Source organism: Lolium perenne, chromosome 7 (assembly GCF_019359855.2).
Source record: "Lolium perenne isolate Kyuss_39 chromosome 7, Kyuss_2.0, whole genome shotgun sequence".
Classification (NCBI taxonomy): Eukaryota; Viridiplantae; Streptophyta; class Magnoliopsida; order Poales; family Poaceae; genus Lolium; species Lolium perenne.
Genome location: NC_067250.2, coordinates 123,472,093 through 123,487,728, shown reverse-complemented (window position 1 = coordinate 123,487,728; position 15,636 = coordinate 123,472,093).

Sequence of the window (15,636 nt, the reverse complement as noted above, 5' to 3'; positions counted from 1 at the left end):
TGTATGGCGACGCCGACCTCGAGGTCACTCAGATGTACATGCGGTAAAGTTCCGCAACTGGCAGCACCTCTCTAGTTCTACACGCGTACGATGTAGACGTCCCCCCGGGCTCTAGTCCAGCGAAACAGCAAAAGAAGATGATTCGGACTGAGGATCCAGTAGCACGACGGCGTGCGTATGGCACAAATCTCAGCACTGTATTCACGTTCCAAAATTTTGGAACCACATGTGAGGGAGAGAGGGAGAGAAGGCAAATCCAAGGGGATGGAATGAGGGGAGGGGGCGCCTTTCCATATATAGGCATTGGGGTAGCACCTCCACCAGAGGTGCCCCCACCCTTGGTCATCGCCCCCCTCTAGGGTTTGGGAGGGGCAGCACCCACATGGGCCACCGGCCCCCTTTTTCGCTAGAGGGTTGCCCCCCCCCCCCCCTTAATGGGCTACCATATGATGGCCCATTAGGGATTAGCCTATATTAATTCCCTTTTAATATTTAATTTATTTAGTTAAATACTAAAACATATTATTTAAGTCTTTGAACAATTCATCGACTCCAGAACTTCTTTCGGTACCTCTTCGAAATAATTCCAAAGTTCTCTCTTATTTCTTCGATGATACCGAATCAATTCCTATGCATCAAACACCCTTAAGCGTGCCACCCTATAGTTCGGTAATGCGTAGACATGATCGAGACATCTCTTCGATCAATGATCAACAGCGGGTCTGGAAACCCATGATGGCGCCTATGCTTTCCACGAATTAACCTTGCCGTTTGAACCTTAAACGTCAAGTTATATTCCCATTGACTTAGGATTCTTAGTTTGCTAGAGATCTGATCTTCGGTATCTTCATACCTAGTTCGATCTCGTTACTGACAAATACATTTACTCGTTCCAGTGATATTACATTCTTGTGATCTAGTCACATTCTTGCAAGCTTGGTAGATGTAATATCATCGAATGGGTCCAGAGTACCTATCCATCACGCGGATGGGCAAATCCCGATCTTGATGCATACGCCTCAACATAACCCTTTGGAATAACTTATAGACACCTTTATGATCACCCTGTTGTGGTGTGATGGTTGAAGCAGTCAAGGCAGCCTCCGGTAATATCGATTAGATATGATCTCACGGCCTAAGGCCTACGTTTACTAGACCTTTTCAGTTTACTTTGTTTGGTATTGTATTCAAATTGATGGAAATAGGCCAAGGTCAAGAATTCTCCTGCTGCTATGCATACATATGGGATTAAGATAGAAGTGACGCACAATAATGTGTAGAAGATAAAATAGTGATAAGAGTTGTGAGTAGCACATCTGTAAATACTATTATCCCTAAAACCAGAGGTAACAATAGCCTCTTGATCCAACCGTTGTCCCCACAACCGCGAGTTACAACCGTTATTGAGTAAAGCAGACCAAAGCATTAAGATATATGATGTTGTTGTCTATCACTGATGTTTTGAAGTAACACACAATTCTCCACTTATCTCACCTCCTTCCCCTGATCGTGTAGGGATTCGTAGCATAGAAAACAAAAAATTCCTACCGCAGGAATGAATAACAAGCCAAGATCTAATCCAGTAGATGGTAGCTAGAAGGTGAATATCAACATACCCTCGAAGATCGCTAAGCATTAACGAGATAAATCTCATGGTGGATGTAGTCGATCACTTGCCGCTTTCAAAAGCGCGTAGAAGATCTTGACGGTGCCACAATCGGGCAGCACCTCCGCACTCGGTCACACGTATGGTGTTGATGACGACGTCCTTCTCCCCATTCCAGCGGGCATCGGATGTAGTAGATCCTCCTCGGAATCCCGCCAGCACGACGGCGTGGTGACGGTGGTGGTGGAGATCTCCGGCAGCGCTTCGCCGTAAGCACCGCGGGAGAAAATAGGAGGAGGGAATAGCTAGGGTTTGGGAGAGTGGGGCACTTGGGGCGCCAGTCTGGGAGCCCCTTGGTGGTGCGGCTGGATTGGTGTGTTCATCCCCTCCCTTTCCCCCTCTATATATAGGTGGAAAACATAGGGTTCCCCCAAAAACTACTTTGGAGTCCAAGTCCCAAACTTACCAAAATTGGAAACCTAGATGGAAAGGGATTTCTCCCTTTCCTTCTTCTATGACCGGCCAACAAGGTGGAGTCCACCATGGAATCCACCTTCCCACTTGGTGGGTTGGCTAGGGCTGGTGGAGTCCCTCCGGGACTCTACCTGCCATAGTGATTTATTCTGGACGATTCTAGAATCTTCTACAACCTTCCATAAATGCACGGGACCATTCCCAAACTTGGAATCTGACTTCCTATATATGAATCTTATTGTCCGGACCATTCCGGAACTCCTCGTGATTTCCTAGATCCCATCCGAGACTCCAAACAATATTCGAACTCCATTCCATATTCCATATCTACTTAAAACGATATCAAAACTTAAGTGTGTCACCCTACGGTTCGTGAACTACGCAGAAATGATCGAGACTCTTCTCCGAGCATAACTAATAGAGGGATCTGGAGATCCATAATGGCTCCCACATATTCAACGATGACTTTGTGATCGAAAGAACCATTTACATACGATACCGATTCCCTTTGTCTCGCGATATTTTACTTATCCAAAGTTTCATCATCGGTATCTCCATACCTAGTTCAACTTCATTACCGATAAATACTCGTACCATGATATGACATCCCTTGTGTGCCAGTCACATGCTTGCAAGATAATTGGATGACATTCCACTGAGAAAGCCCAAAGTATATCTATCTGTCATTTGGATGGACAAATCCCACTATTGATCCACGTGCTTCAACCTAATGATATGATCTCATGGTCGAAGGATTAGGTTACTATGTATTTTAAAGCTTGAAGAAAAACAAACTTAATGACTTGATCATATGCTACGCTTACTATGGGTGTATGTCCATCACATCATTCACCTAATGATATGATCTTGTTATTAATAACATCCAATGTTCATGATCAGGAAACCATGATCATCTATTAATCAACAAGCTAGTTTAACAAGAGGCTTACTAGGGACTCCTTGTGCAACTTTGCTTTCAACCGATGTATGACTTGACAGCAGCTCCCGAGTAAATCGATGGAACTAGATCTGCCGATGACATCGTCGCTCTTTAGTACTTCTGTAGTTTAAAGTACCGGTCATGGGTCGTTTTGTATGTGTTTCATGATCCTTGCTATCTGCAGCGCTCTTGTATTCTTGAGGTGTCTGTAGCAAAGGATAAAAAGCAAGATTCCCATCAGTTTTGCATCATAGCGCTCGTATTTTCAGAGGCTTTAGAGTGTAATCTTGGGCGTATTTTCAAGTAAACCAATGTTCATTGTAGTATACGAAAAAGGTCTTGATAAACTTGTTCGGGTGTCCCGAATTACTGCAATACTTCAGACAAACAAAACTTGAGTCTTTATTAATAAAGTAAGCGAGAACTAAGGGGCAAAAAGAGCCCTATTGAAAGAGAAAAAACTAAATATAACGATACCCATCCTTTTAAACAAGAGGAGGGTTCTTATTATCTTCGATCTTATCCGACGTGCCGGTGGCTTTGGAGGCATCACTGGTTTCATCAGGAGTTCTTGCGGCAAGTACTGGAGTTTTGCTTTCTTCAACAATGGCCTTACCGTCAGCTGCTGAAGGCCCGACTGTCGAAGCTTTCAGAGCGAGGTCGTCTGGTTTCTTCTTTAGTTTCTTGACGCGTTCATCCTCCTTATTGTCGAGTGCTGACGATTTTGAAGGGAAGTCATCAGGTTCTTGTTTCATTCCAAACTTGGCAGCAATCCTCTGAAACTCGCGATCACAATTATCTGAGCGTGAAAAACTTCCATAGACTGTGATGTTTATTCCGTTGTTCGCAGGCATCTTGAGCTTGAGATACGCATAATGTGGCACAGCCATGAACTTGGCATAAGCTGATCTCCCGAGTATAGCATGGTACTGTGATTCCCAGTTTACTACTTCAAACTCGATCTTTTCCTTCCTGAAGTTGTTGGGTTTCCCAAATACAACGTTTAAGTAAACTTTGCCAAGAGAGTACGCCGGTAAAGTAGGGAGAATCCCGTGAAAACAAGTATATGTTTCTTCCACCATCCTCATCGTAATTCCCATGTTTTTGATTGTGTCGAGGAATATCAGATTTAATCCGCTTCCACCGTCCATGAAGACCTTGCTCATTTTAAATCCTCTGATTTGCGCTTCGACTACTAAGGCAGCATGTCCTGGCTTTGGGACTGTCATCGGGGTGGTCCGCTCTGCTGAACAGAATGCTCTGAGATGACCAGTCGAGGTATTCAGGAATATTGGCCATGATACTTTCCGCCAGGTTGATTTCTTGGGTGAGCTTCTTCATCTCCCTTCTCGAAACACCAGTTCTGTGAATCATGTTCATCTGTCCACGTGGTGGAGGGAAAGACTCGTTAGAGTTGCGAGGCTGGACCTGCTGAATTTGGTGCTGAGGTGGTGGTGGTGGTGGATTCGGCTGCTGCTGCTGCTGGATAAGCTTCTACATCTCAATGAACTGTCGACAATCCCTGAGCAGATGACTCGACTTCTTCTTATCATCCTTAGGATCGATGTATGCATGCAAGTAGCAATGGGCGTTTATCTGCTCAGCAAAAGGAAACTCGGGGGGTCCTTGGAGGCCGCGATTTGTAGTTGCCACGGTTCCCAAAGTTACTGCGATTGTTGTCCTGTCTATCGTCTCGTCTGTCGTCATATCGATCATCTCGGCGATCAGAGTATCCTGCGGGTACCATGTTACTGTCATCGTATCCATGGTCCTTCCTCTTCTTGCGGCGATCTCTTCGGCCACCCGAGTCATGCCTCGGCTGATCGTCGTCTTCATCGTCACTGCGTGGAAGAGGCCTCTGCACGTTATCCTCGCCATCAGCCCAACTGTTGGCGATTTCCATTACCTTGGTTATGGTCTTCGACTTCTTACGCCCAAGCTCCTCTATGTAGGTTTCGCATCGAATACCATCACTGAAGGCGTCGATTGCTCTATCGAGGGAAACATCTTCGGCAGCGTTCAAGAGTTTGGTGAACCTCCCGATGTATGTATGCATCGACTCCCTCGGCTTCTGCTGGCAATGCCGCAATTCATTGATTCCAACAGGTCTTTTGTATGTTGCTTGGAAGTTTTTGACGAAATCATCTACCAGATCGTCCCATGACTTAATGGATCCCTTCGACAGGCCTCTCAGCCAGGCTCGTGCTGAATCCTTCAGGTAGAGCTGCAAGCACTGCATTGCCGCTATTTGGTTTCCCTTGTGTAAGATCACGGTCTGCAGATAATCATCTATCCAAGACCTCGGCTCCTGTTGTCCGTCATACTTGGCGGAATCAGTAGGAGTAGGTTTGAACCTTTTGGGCAGCATAGTCTCGCGGATCTTATAACTTAAGCAATCAGCTCCCCTCATCTCTCCATCGTACTCATGGCTTTCTTCGGATTCATCACTATCATACTCTTCCCTTGCCGCTCGCCCTCGCCTGGCTTTGTCGATTCTACTCTGGGTAATTTCATCTCGAGCGTCCCTTGAATGGTGCTTTGAACCGCTGGCTTGAAGCGTGGTTTTTTCTTTCTGTGGAACTAGATTGTCCCCCAAGATCGCAAGGCTTTCCAGGGCTCCCCGATGGGCTTGAGCCATAGGACCTTCGGGTGCTGGTTGCTGGTTGATCAGGTATGCCGCAACGTTGGCGATTGCTCCCTCGACGGTCTTTGGCCTCAACATACCCGCAGTGTCCATGGTCATGAAGGACTTGGATAAGTTTGATGTTGTTTCTCTGGCATCGTCTTCCGAAAGTCGTGACAGCCTTGATCGATGCTTTCCTGCACCTTGGCTGCTTCGAGACGCGCTTCCTCGCGAGCCCCTCCGTCGTTCACTACATGATCTGCTGCTAGCAAACGCCGTTCGAGGGTGGCCTGCTCGTTCGACAGTCGCTCCCGATTTTTCTCCAAGATAGAATGATAGGCATTGAGGGTTCCAACCGAAGTTCCGGCGGGAAGTGGCGTGTTGTTGAATAGAGCCGCCCGGGCTGCTACCCATTCTTCCTCCGCGATGGTGTAATCATTGTTGTTGTTACTGGCGCTGCTTTCAAAGTTACGTCGTCTGCCGGAGCGGGGGGTGCGATCTCCTTCTTCTCCTCTGTTCCCCGCGTTTCCTGCGTTGAGGGTAGCATAGACTTGATGACGCGCTGTCTTCCAAGTGGTCATCCTGACGGCGATGTCGATACTCTCCTCTCCCGACGAATATTTGGCGCTCCAGATGAACGGTGTGTCACTTGATCCCAATCTGTGCCTGGTGTCGCAGTTCAAGCAATAGTACAAGGTCATATCGGATGACATGGAGTCATCGGATCTAGTCGATATTGAAGATATCGACCGAGGGGTTGATGGTGGAGACGAATTCGACGAGTCCGTTAAACCAGCTGATAGATCAATTGATGACGACACGATCGATCCCGCGTCGACAAAGACGGTTTCCTTGCTGATCTGGGGACGAACGGCTCCTGCAGCCGAAGGACTCCTTCCGCGTTGACGTTGCAGTGGACCCTTCCGAACGTCATGCCCAAGCTTCCTTGCAGACCCGAAAAGGTCGAACGGGACGAGTCGCTGTGCGGGGTGAACTTGAAGGAACCGAATCGAATCGAACGCACTGAGCTTGGTGATGAAGGTACTGGTGGTGATGTCGGCGGTGTCGATGAAGCCGCCAATGACATGGCTGAATCTGCCGATGACAGATCTTGTGCCAACAGGTTTCCCACTGACGGCGCCAATTGTCGAGGGTACTCCTCGGCAATGCCCTCCGTTTGGGGCTTAGGGTAGATGGAATCCTGTAGGCTGACACGAGACATCGGTTATCAAACAAGCGAGGAAAACGATTTACCCAGGTTCGGGGCCCTCGATGAGGTAAAACCCATACGTCCTGCCTGTCTGATCTTGATTATGAAAATATCAGGTTACAATGGGGTGCCGAAGGTTTCGGCTATGATCTCGTCGAGAGACTAAGTTCTGCAGGGACATAGCTCTAGATTTATGGTGGCTATGATTACTAAGATTGTGTGTGTCCTCGGCAGCCTTTCTCCTGGCCCTTATATTGGGAGCCAGGTCTCGAGAGATTTGTCCGGGTACGACTAGGTTACAAAGAGTCCTAGTTCTAAACTTTCCTTGTATTCTTCGTCTCCTTGTCTTGTTCTTCAAGAATTCCTCTTCGGAACCGACGTAGTGGCCCACCTAGCTATCGAGTGTCTTCATGGGCCCCTGGTTGAGCCGCAAGAGGTAGTGCAACAACAGTTACCCGAAGGGTAATGCCCACATCAACGTGTGTCCCCCACTTGCGCGATGTGTCGATGGCGCAGAACTATGGACCCACGACCCAGTGAGGTGAGTCGCGGCTTTCCAAGGTGGGCGTCGTGGCTAGCGTCAGCAGCAACGTCATTCAAGAAAGCTTCAACTGCTTTAAAAAAATATAGTGACAACAAAACTTCAAGTTCTCAAAACGAGAAATTTCGCGAGCCTAGGATCAAATGCAAGCATTTGTTCATATGCTCGGGGGCTACTCTTATAAAAAGTATTGTTTATACTTCTGATAAGAGGATACGGTTGATGACCCACAAGTATAGGGGATCGCAACAGTCTTCGCGGGAAGTAAAACCCAATTTATTGATTCGACACAAGGGGAGACAAAGAATACTTGAAAGCCTTAACAGCGGAGTTGTCAATTCAGCTGCACCTGGAAACAGACTTCCTCGCAAGAGTTTATCAGTAGTAACAGTTTATAGCAGTAGCAGTAGTGAAATAACAGCAGCTGAGTAACAAAGACAACAGTAGTGATTATAGTAAACAGCAGGATTAAAATACTGTAGGCACAGGGATGGATGACGGGCGTTGCATGGATGAGAGAAACTCATGTAACAATCAAATCAGGGCATTTGCAGATAGTAATAAAATGGTGTCCAAGTACTAAACAATCCATAGGCATGTGTTCTGTATATAGTCGTACGTGCTCGCAATGAGAAACTTGCACAACATCTTTTGTCCTACCAGCCGGTGGCAGCCGGGCCTCTAGGGAATTGATAACCCACAAGTATAGGGGATCGCAACAGTCTTCGAGGGAAGTAAAACCCAAATTTATTGATTCGACACAAGGGGAGGTAAAGAATACTTATAAGTCTTAACAACTGAGTTGTCAATTCAGATGCACCTGGAAAAGCACTAGTAACAGGGGTGATGTGAAAGCAGCAGTAATATGAGAGCAATAGTAATAGTAACACAACAGCGGTAATAGTAACACAGAGGCGATGGCACCAGAAAATAGTTGATACTACTTCCAATGACATATAGAACGAGTATATGATGATGAGAGATGGAACCGGGTTCCCAGCGATCCACACTAGTGGTAACTCTCCAATAACAAGTGACAAGTGTTGGGTGAACAAATTACAGTTGGGCAATTGATAGGATTGAAAGCATTAAGACAGAACATCAAGATTATTAATCATGTAGGCATGTTTTCCATATATAGTCATACGTGCTCGCAATGAGAAACTTGTACAACATCTTTTGTCCTACCAGCCGGTGACAGCCGGGCCTCAAGGGAATCTACTGGCTATTAAGGTACTCCTTTTAATAGAGCACCAGAGCAAAGCATTAACACTTGGTGAAAACATGTGATCCTCATATCACAGCCTTCCCCTCCGGTTGTCCCAATTTCTGTCACTTTGGGGCCTCGGGTTCCGGACAGCAATATGTGCAAACAACTTGTAGATACAATCTAAGCAATAATTATAGAGCTTAAATCTAAGATCATACCACTCGGGCCCTAGTGACAAGCATTAAGCATAACAAGATTGCAGCAACAATAACTTCACAAACTTTATAGATAGACTAATAATAATGTATCATCCATCAGATCCCAACAAACACAACACCGATTACATCAGATGGATCTCAATCATGTAAGGCAGCTCATGAGATCATTGTATTGAAGTACATGGGATAGAGAGTACCAACTAGCTACTGCTAGAACCCGTAGTCCATGGGGGAACTACTCACGGAGCATGATGGAGGCGGTGGCGTCGATGGAGATGGCTTCCGGGGGCACTTCCCCGTCCCGGCAGGGTGCCGGAACAGAGACTTCTGTCCCCCGAATTGGAGTTTCGCGATGGCGGCGGCGCCCCTGGAGTCTTTCTGGAGTTTCGTCAATTCGTATCGCGTTTTTAGGTCGAAAGGGCTTATATAGGCAAAGAGGCGGCGCAGGAGGGGCACCAGGGCGCCCTCCCCATAGGCCAGCGTGGCCAGGGGCCTGCCCGCGCGGCCCTATGGTGTGGGGGCCCCAAGCCTCCCCTCCGACTCTCCTTCGGTGTCCTGGTCCGTCTCGGTGAATTATGATGTTTGGTCTTCGTTTCGTCGAATTCCAAGAATATTGCCCGAACAGCCTTTCTGGAACCAAAAACAGCAGAAAACAGGAACTGGCACTTCGGCATCTTGTTAATAGGTTAGTTCCGGAAAACGCATAAAAACATTATAAAGTGTGAGCAAAACATGTAGGTATTGTCATAAAACAAGCATGGAACATCATAAATTATAGATACGTTGGAGACGTATCAGCACCCCCAAGCTTAGTTCCTACTCGCCCTCGAGTAGGTAAACGATAAAAAGAATAATTTATGTAGTGACATGCTACTTACATAACCTTGATCATACTATTGTAAAGCATATGAGATGAATGAAGTGACTCAAGGCAATGATCTATAGTTGCTAACAAATAGATAACATATAGCAAAACTTTTCATGAATAGTACTTTCAAGACAAGCATCAAAAGTCTTGCATAAGAGTTAACTCATAAAGCAATAAATTTAAATTAAAAGCATCGAAGCAACACAAAGGAAGATTAAAATTTCAGCAGTTGCTTTCAACTTTCAACATACATATCTCATGGATAATTGTCAACACAAAGTAATATGATGAATGCAAATAAGTAAGTATGTAAGAATCAATGCACACAATTGACACAAGTGTTTGCTTCTAAGATGGAAGGAAGTAGGTAAACTGACTCAACATAAAGTAAAAGAAAGGCCCTTCGCAGAGGGAAGCAGGGATTAAATCATGTGCTAGAGCTTTTCAAGTTTTGAAATCATATAGAGAGCATAAAAGTAAAGTTTTGAGAGATGTTTGTTGTTGTCAACGAATGGTAGTGGGCACTCTAACCCCCTTGCCAGACAGACCTTCAAAGAGCGGCTCCCATGATGTAGTTTATTTTTATTTTTGGGTGACACTCCTTCCAACCTTTGCTTTCACAAGCCATGGCTAACCGAATCCTCGGGTGCCTTCCAACAATCACATACCATGAAGGAGTGTCTATTTATTTTAGTTTTATTTAGAGATGACACTCCTCCCCACCTTTGCTTTCTCAAGCCATGGCTAACCAAATCCTCGGGTGCCTTCCAACATTTCACATACCATGGAGGAGTGTCTATTTGTGATTAATTGGGGCTGGGAACCCTGTTGCCAGCTCTTTTTGCAAAATTATTGGATAAGCGGATGAAGCCACTAGTCCATTGGTGAAAGATGCCCGACAAGATTGAAAGATAAAACACCACATACTTCCTCATGAGCTATAAAACATTGACACAAATTGAGAAGCATTTTGAATTGTTTAAAGGTAGCACACGAAGTATTTACTTGGAATGGCAGGAAATACCACATAGTAGGTAGGTACGGTGGACACACATGGCATAGGTTTTGGCTCAAGGTTTTGGATGCACGAGAAGCATTCCCTCTCAGTACAAGGCTTAGGCTAGCAAGGTTATTTGAAGCAAACACAAGTATGAACCGGTACAGCAAAACTTACATAAGAACATATTGCAAGCATTATAAGACTCTAACTGTCTTCCTTGTTGCTCAAACACTTTTACCAGAAAATATCTAGACCTTAGAGAGACCAATCATGCAAACCAATTTCAACAAGCTCTACGGTAGTTCTCCACTAATAGGTTTAAACTACATGGTGCATGAAATTAAACATGATCTACTTGAGAGCTCAAAACAATTGCCAAGTATCAAATTATCCAAGACAATATGAGGCATTTTCTGTTTCCAACCAAATAGCAATAAATGCAACAGCTTCCAACTTTTACCATTGAACATTAGAAGTAAAACGAAGAACAAGTGTTCATATGAAAAAGCGGAGCGTGTTTCTCTCCCACACAAGGATTGCTAGGATCCGATTTTATTCAAACATAAACAAACGAAAATAAAAGCACACAGACGCTCCAAGTAAAGCACATAAGATGTGACCGAATAAAAATATAGTTTCAATAGAAGAAACCTGATAATTTGTTGATGAAGAAGGGGATGCCTTGGGCATCCCCAAGCTTAGACGCTCGAGTCTTCTTGAAATATGCAGGGATGAACCACGGGGGCATCCCCAAGCTTAGACTTTTCACTCTTCTTGATCATATATCATCCTCCTCTCTTGACCCTTGAAAACTTCCTTCACACCAAACTTCTCATAAACTTCATTAGAGGGGTTAGTACTCAAAAAGCTTTAATCCACTTTAGTCCTGTAGTGACACATTGCATGAACTCAATAAAACATTAGCTACAGCTCTCCACGTCTAGAAAACCTCGCTTAAAGTCCACAAGAGACAATACAAAAAACAGAGACAGAATCTGCCAAAACAGAACAGCCAGTAAAGACGAATTTTTAAGAGGTACTTCCGTTGCTCAAATCAGAAAACTCAAAACTAATGAAAGTTGCGTACATATCTGAGGAACACGCACGTAAATTGGCAGATTTTGCTGAGTTACCTACAGAGAACCATGCCAAATTCGTGACAGATAGAAATCTGTTTCTGCGCAGAAATCCAAATCTAGTATCAACCTTCTATTAGAGACTTCACTTGGCACAACATTGCAATAAAATAAAGATAAGGAGAGGTTGCTACAGCAGTAACAACTTCCAAGACACAACAAAACAGTAGCAAAATAAAGACATGGGTTATCTCCCAAGAAGTGCTTTCTTTATAGCCATTAAGATGGGCTCAGCAATTTTAATGATGCACTCGCAAGAAATAAGAGTTGAAGCAAAAGAGAGCATCAAAAAGCAAGTTCAAAACACATTTAAGTCTAACCCACTTCCTATGCATAGGAATCTTATACACAAATAAATTCATGAAGAACAAAGTGACAAGCATTGGAAGATAAAACAAGAGTAACTTCAAAATTTTAAGCATATAGAGAGATGTTTTAGTACCATGAAAATTTCTACAACCATATTTTCCTCTCTCATAATAATTTTCAGTAGATTCATGAATAAACTCAACAATATAACTATCACATGCATCATACTTTTCATGATCCATAAACACATAATTTTTATCAAGCTCAAAAATAGTGGGATTAAAACTTTCAAACCCACTTTTATCAATAATATAACAAGATGATTGATCAATCTCAAGAGATATGGGACTCCTAGATAAAGTCAAGACCCTTCCAATCCCATTTTCATTAGTAGTACAATTAATCTTATCAAGTAACATAGGACCATCATCTAGAGCTTTATCATAAACATTTGCTACGTAAAACTCTTTAGTACCATGCATTTCGACATCAGGCACAAACAAAGAATTATCATAAGATTTATCAAAGTAGCATGGATTATCATAGATAAAAGTAGCATAATTATTCTCACAAGTTTTACTCATAGGGAATATTTCAAGAGAATCAACAGGAACATAACATTCAACCTCCTTTGGTAAGCATGGAGGACAATCAAATAGTGTAAGAGATAAAGAGTTACTCTCATTAGAAGGTTGGCATGGATAGCTAATCCATTCTTCCTCCTTTTGTTCATCACTCTCCTCTTCTTTTTCATCTAATGAGCTTTCAGGTTCATCAATTTCCTCCTCTTTTTCATCCAAAATGAGCTTTCAGGTTCATCAATTTCTTCTTCCACACGTTCCTGCAAATTGTGAGTGCATTCTTGTGCATTAATGAGTCTCTCTTTATAATCAATGATATAAGGATTATTGATGTAACTTTCTATGCAAAAATTAAGGATATAAGAGACATAATCTTTAAGGTCATTACAAACAACACAAGTTTCATAATTTCTAGACATGAAGGATTCGATCTCAGAGGCTCCCATAAATAAGACAAATTGTTCTACTTCTTCGAACCCAAGATGAATATAGCTATTCCAATAATAGTTCTTAATTAAAACTTCTTCACTAAAGCCACATTGGAATTTCAGATGTTTAGTATCCTGTTGAGAGCAACAGTTTATATCATGGCGTTTAAGCAAGATTTTAGCAATTGTATTCAATTTTTCTATCACGGCACTCATGACTTTACCCGTTCTTGATTCTCTATAATTATTATATATTTCAATAAGCTCCAAATAGGTTGTGGGTTCTCCCATAACAGTAGTTTTTTAATTTTTAGGTTTTTCAAATTTTTATGGATTTTTGGGTATATGAGAAAAATAAAACAACAGAAAAAGAAACTAAACAAAAGTAAACTAAGCAAAACAAAATAAAATAAAATAAAAACAGAGAGAGAGGTAGAGTGTACTCCCCAGGTGAACTTATGAGTAGAGCTATGCCTCCCCGCCAACGGCGCCAGAAAATAGTCTTGATAACCCACAAGTATAGGGGATCGCAACAGTCTTCGAGGGAAGTAAAACCCAAATTTATTGATTCGACACAAGGGGAGGTAAAGAATACTTATAAGACTTAACAACTGAGTTGTCAATTCAGCTGCACCTGGAAAAGCACTAGTAACAGGGGTGATGTGAAAGCAGCAGTAATATGAGAGCAATAGTTGTGGGATAACGTTGCATAGAAAACAAAAAATTTCCTACCGCGAACACGCAATCCAAGCCAAGATGCAATCTAGAAGACGGTAGCAACGAGGGGGTATCGAGTCTCACCCTTGAAGAGATTCCAAAGCCTACAAGATGAGGCTCTTGTTGCTGCGGTAGACGTTCACTTGCCGCTTGCAAAAGCGCGTAGAAGATCTTGATCACGATCGCTTCCGGCGCCACGAACGGGCAGCACCTCCGTACTCGGTCACACGTTCGGTTGTTGATGAAGACGATGTCCACCTCCCGTTCCAGCGGGCAGCAGAAGTAGTAGCTCCTCTTGAATCCGACAGCACGACGGCGTGGTGTCGGTGGCGGTGGAGAACTCCGGCGGAGCTTCGCTAAAGCTACGCGGGAGATATGGAGGAGAGGGGGGCGGCTAGGGTTTGGGAGGGGGTGGCCGGCCACTTCAATGGGGCGGCCAGCTTGTGGTCTTGGGGTGGCCGGCCCCCTCCCTTGGCCCCTCATTATATAGGTGGAACCCCAAGTGTTGGACTCCAAGTCTTCGAATAAGACCCGAAACCAAAACCTTCCATATGAAAAGGAAACCTACCTAGGGTGGGAATCCCACTTGGGGTGGGATTCCCCCCTTCCATATGGGGGGGTGGCCGGCCCCCTAAGGGGGAGTCCACTTGGGACTCCTCCCCCACTAGGTTTGGCCGGCCATGGAGGTGGAGTCCCACCGGGACTCCACCTTCCTTGGTGGGTTCTTCCGGACTTTTCTAGAACCTTCTAGAACCTTCCATAGAACCTTCCGCATCATTTTAATTCGCATAAAATGACATCCTATATATGAATCTTATTCTCCGGACCATTCCGGAACTCCTCGTGATGTCCGGGATCTCGTCCGGGACTCCGAACAAATATTCGAACTCCATTCCATATTCAAGTTCTACCATTTCAACTTCCAACTTTAAGTGTGTCACCCTACGGTTCGTGAACTATGCGGACATGGTTGAGTACTCACTCCGACTAATAACCAATAGCGGGATCTGGAGATCTATAATGGCTCCCACATATTCAACGATGACTTTAGTGATCGAATGAACCATTCACATACAATACCAATTCCCTTTGTCACGCGATATTTTACTTGTCCGAGGTTTGATCTTCGGTATCACTCTATACCTTGTTCAACCTCGTCTCCTGACAAGTACTCTTTACTCGTACCGTGGTATGTGGTCTCTTATGAACTCATTCATATGCTTGCAAGACATTAGACGACATTCCACCGAGAGGGCCCAGAGTATATCTATCCGTCATCGGGATGGACAAATCCCACTGTTGATCCATATGCCTCAACTCATACTTTCCAGATACTTAATCCCACCTTTATAACCACCCATTTACACAGTGGCGTTTGGTGTAATCAAAGTACCTTTCCGGTATAAGTGATTTACATGATCTCATGGTCATAAGGACTAGGTAATTATGTATCGAAAGCTTATAGCAAATAACTTAATGACGAGATCTTATGCTACGCTTAATTGGGTGTGTCCATTACATCATTCATACAATGATATAACCTTGTTATTAATAACATCCAATGTTCATGATTATGAAACTAATCATCCATTAATCAACAAGCTAGTTAAGAGGCATACTAGGGACTTCTTTGTTTGTCTACATATCACACATGTACTAATGTTTCGGTTAATACAATTATAGCATGATATATAAACATTTATCATAAACATAAAGATATAAATAATAACCACTTTATTATTGCCTCTAGGGCATATCTCCTTCAGTCTCCCACT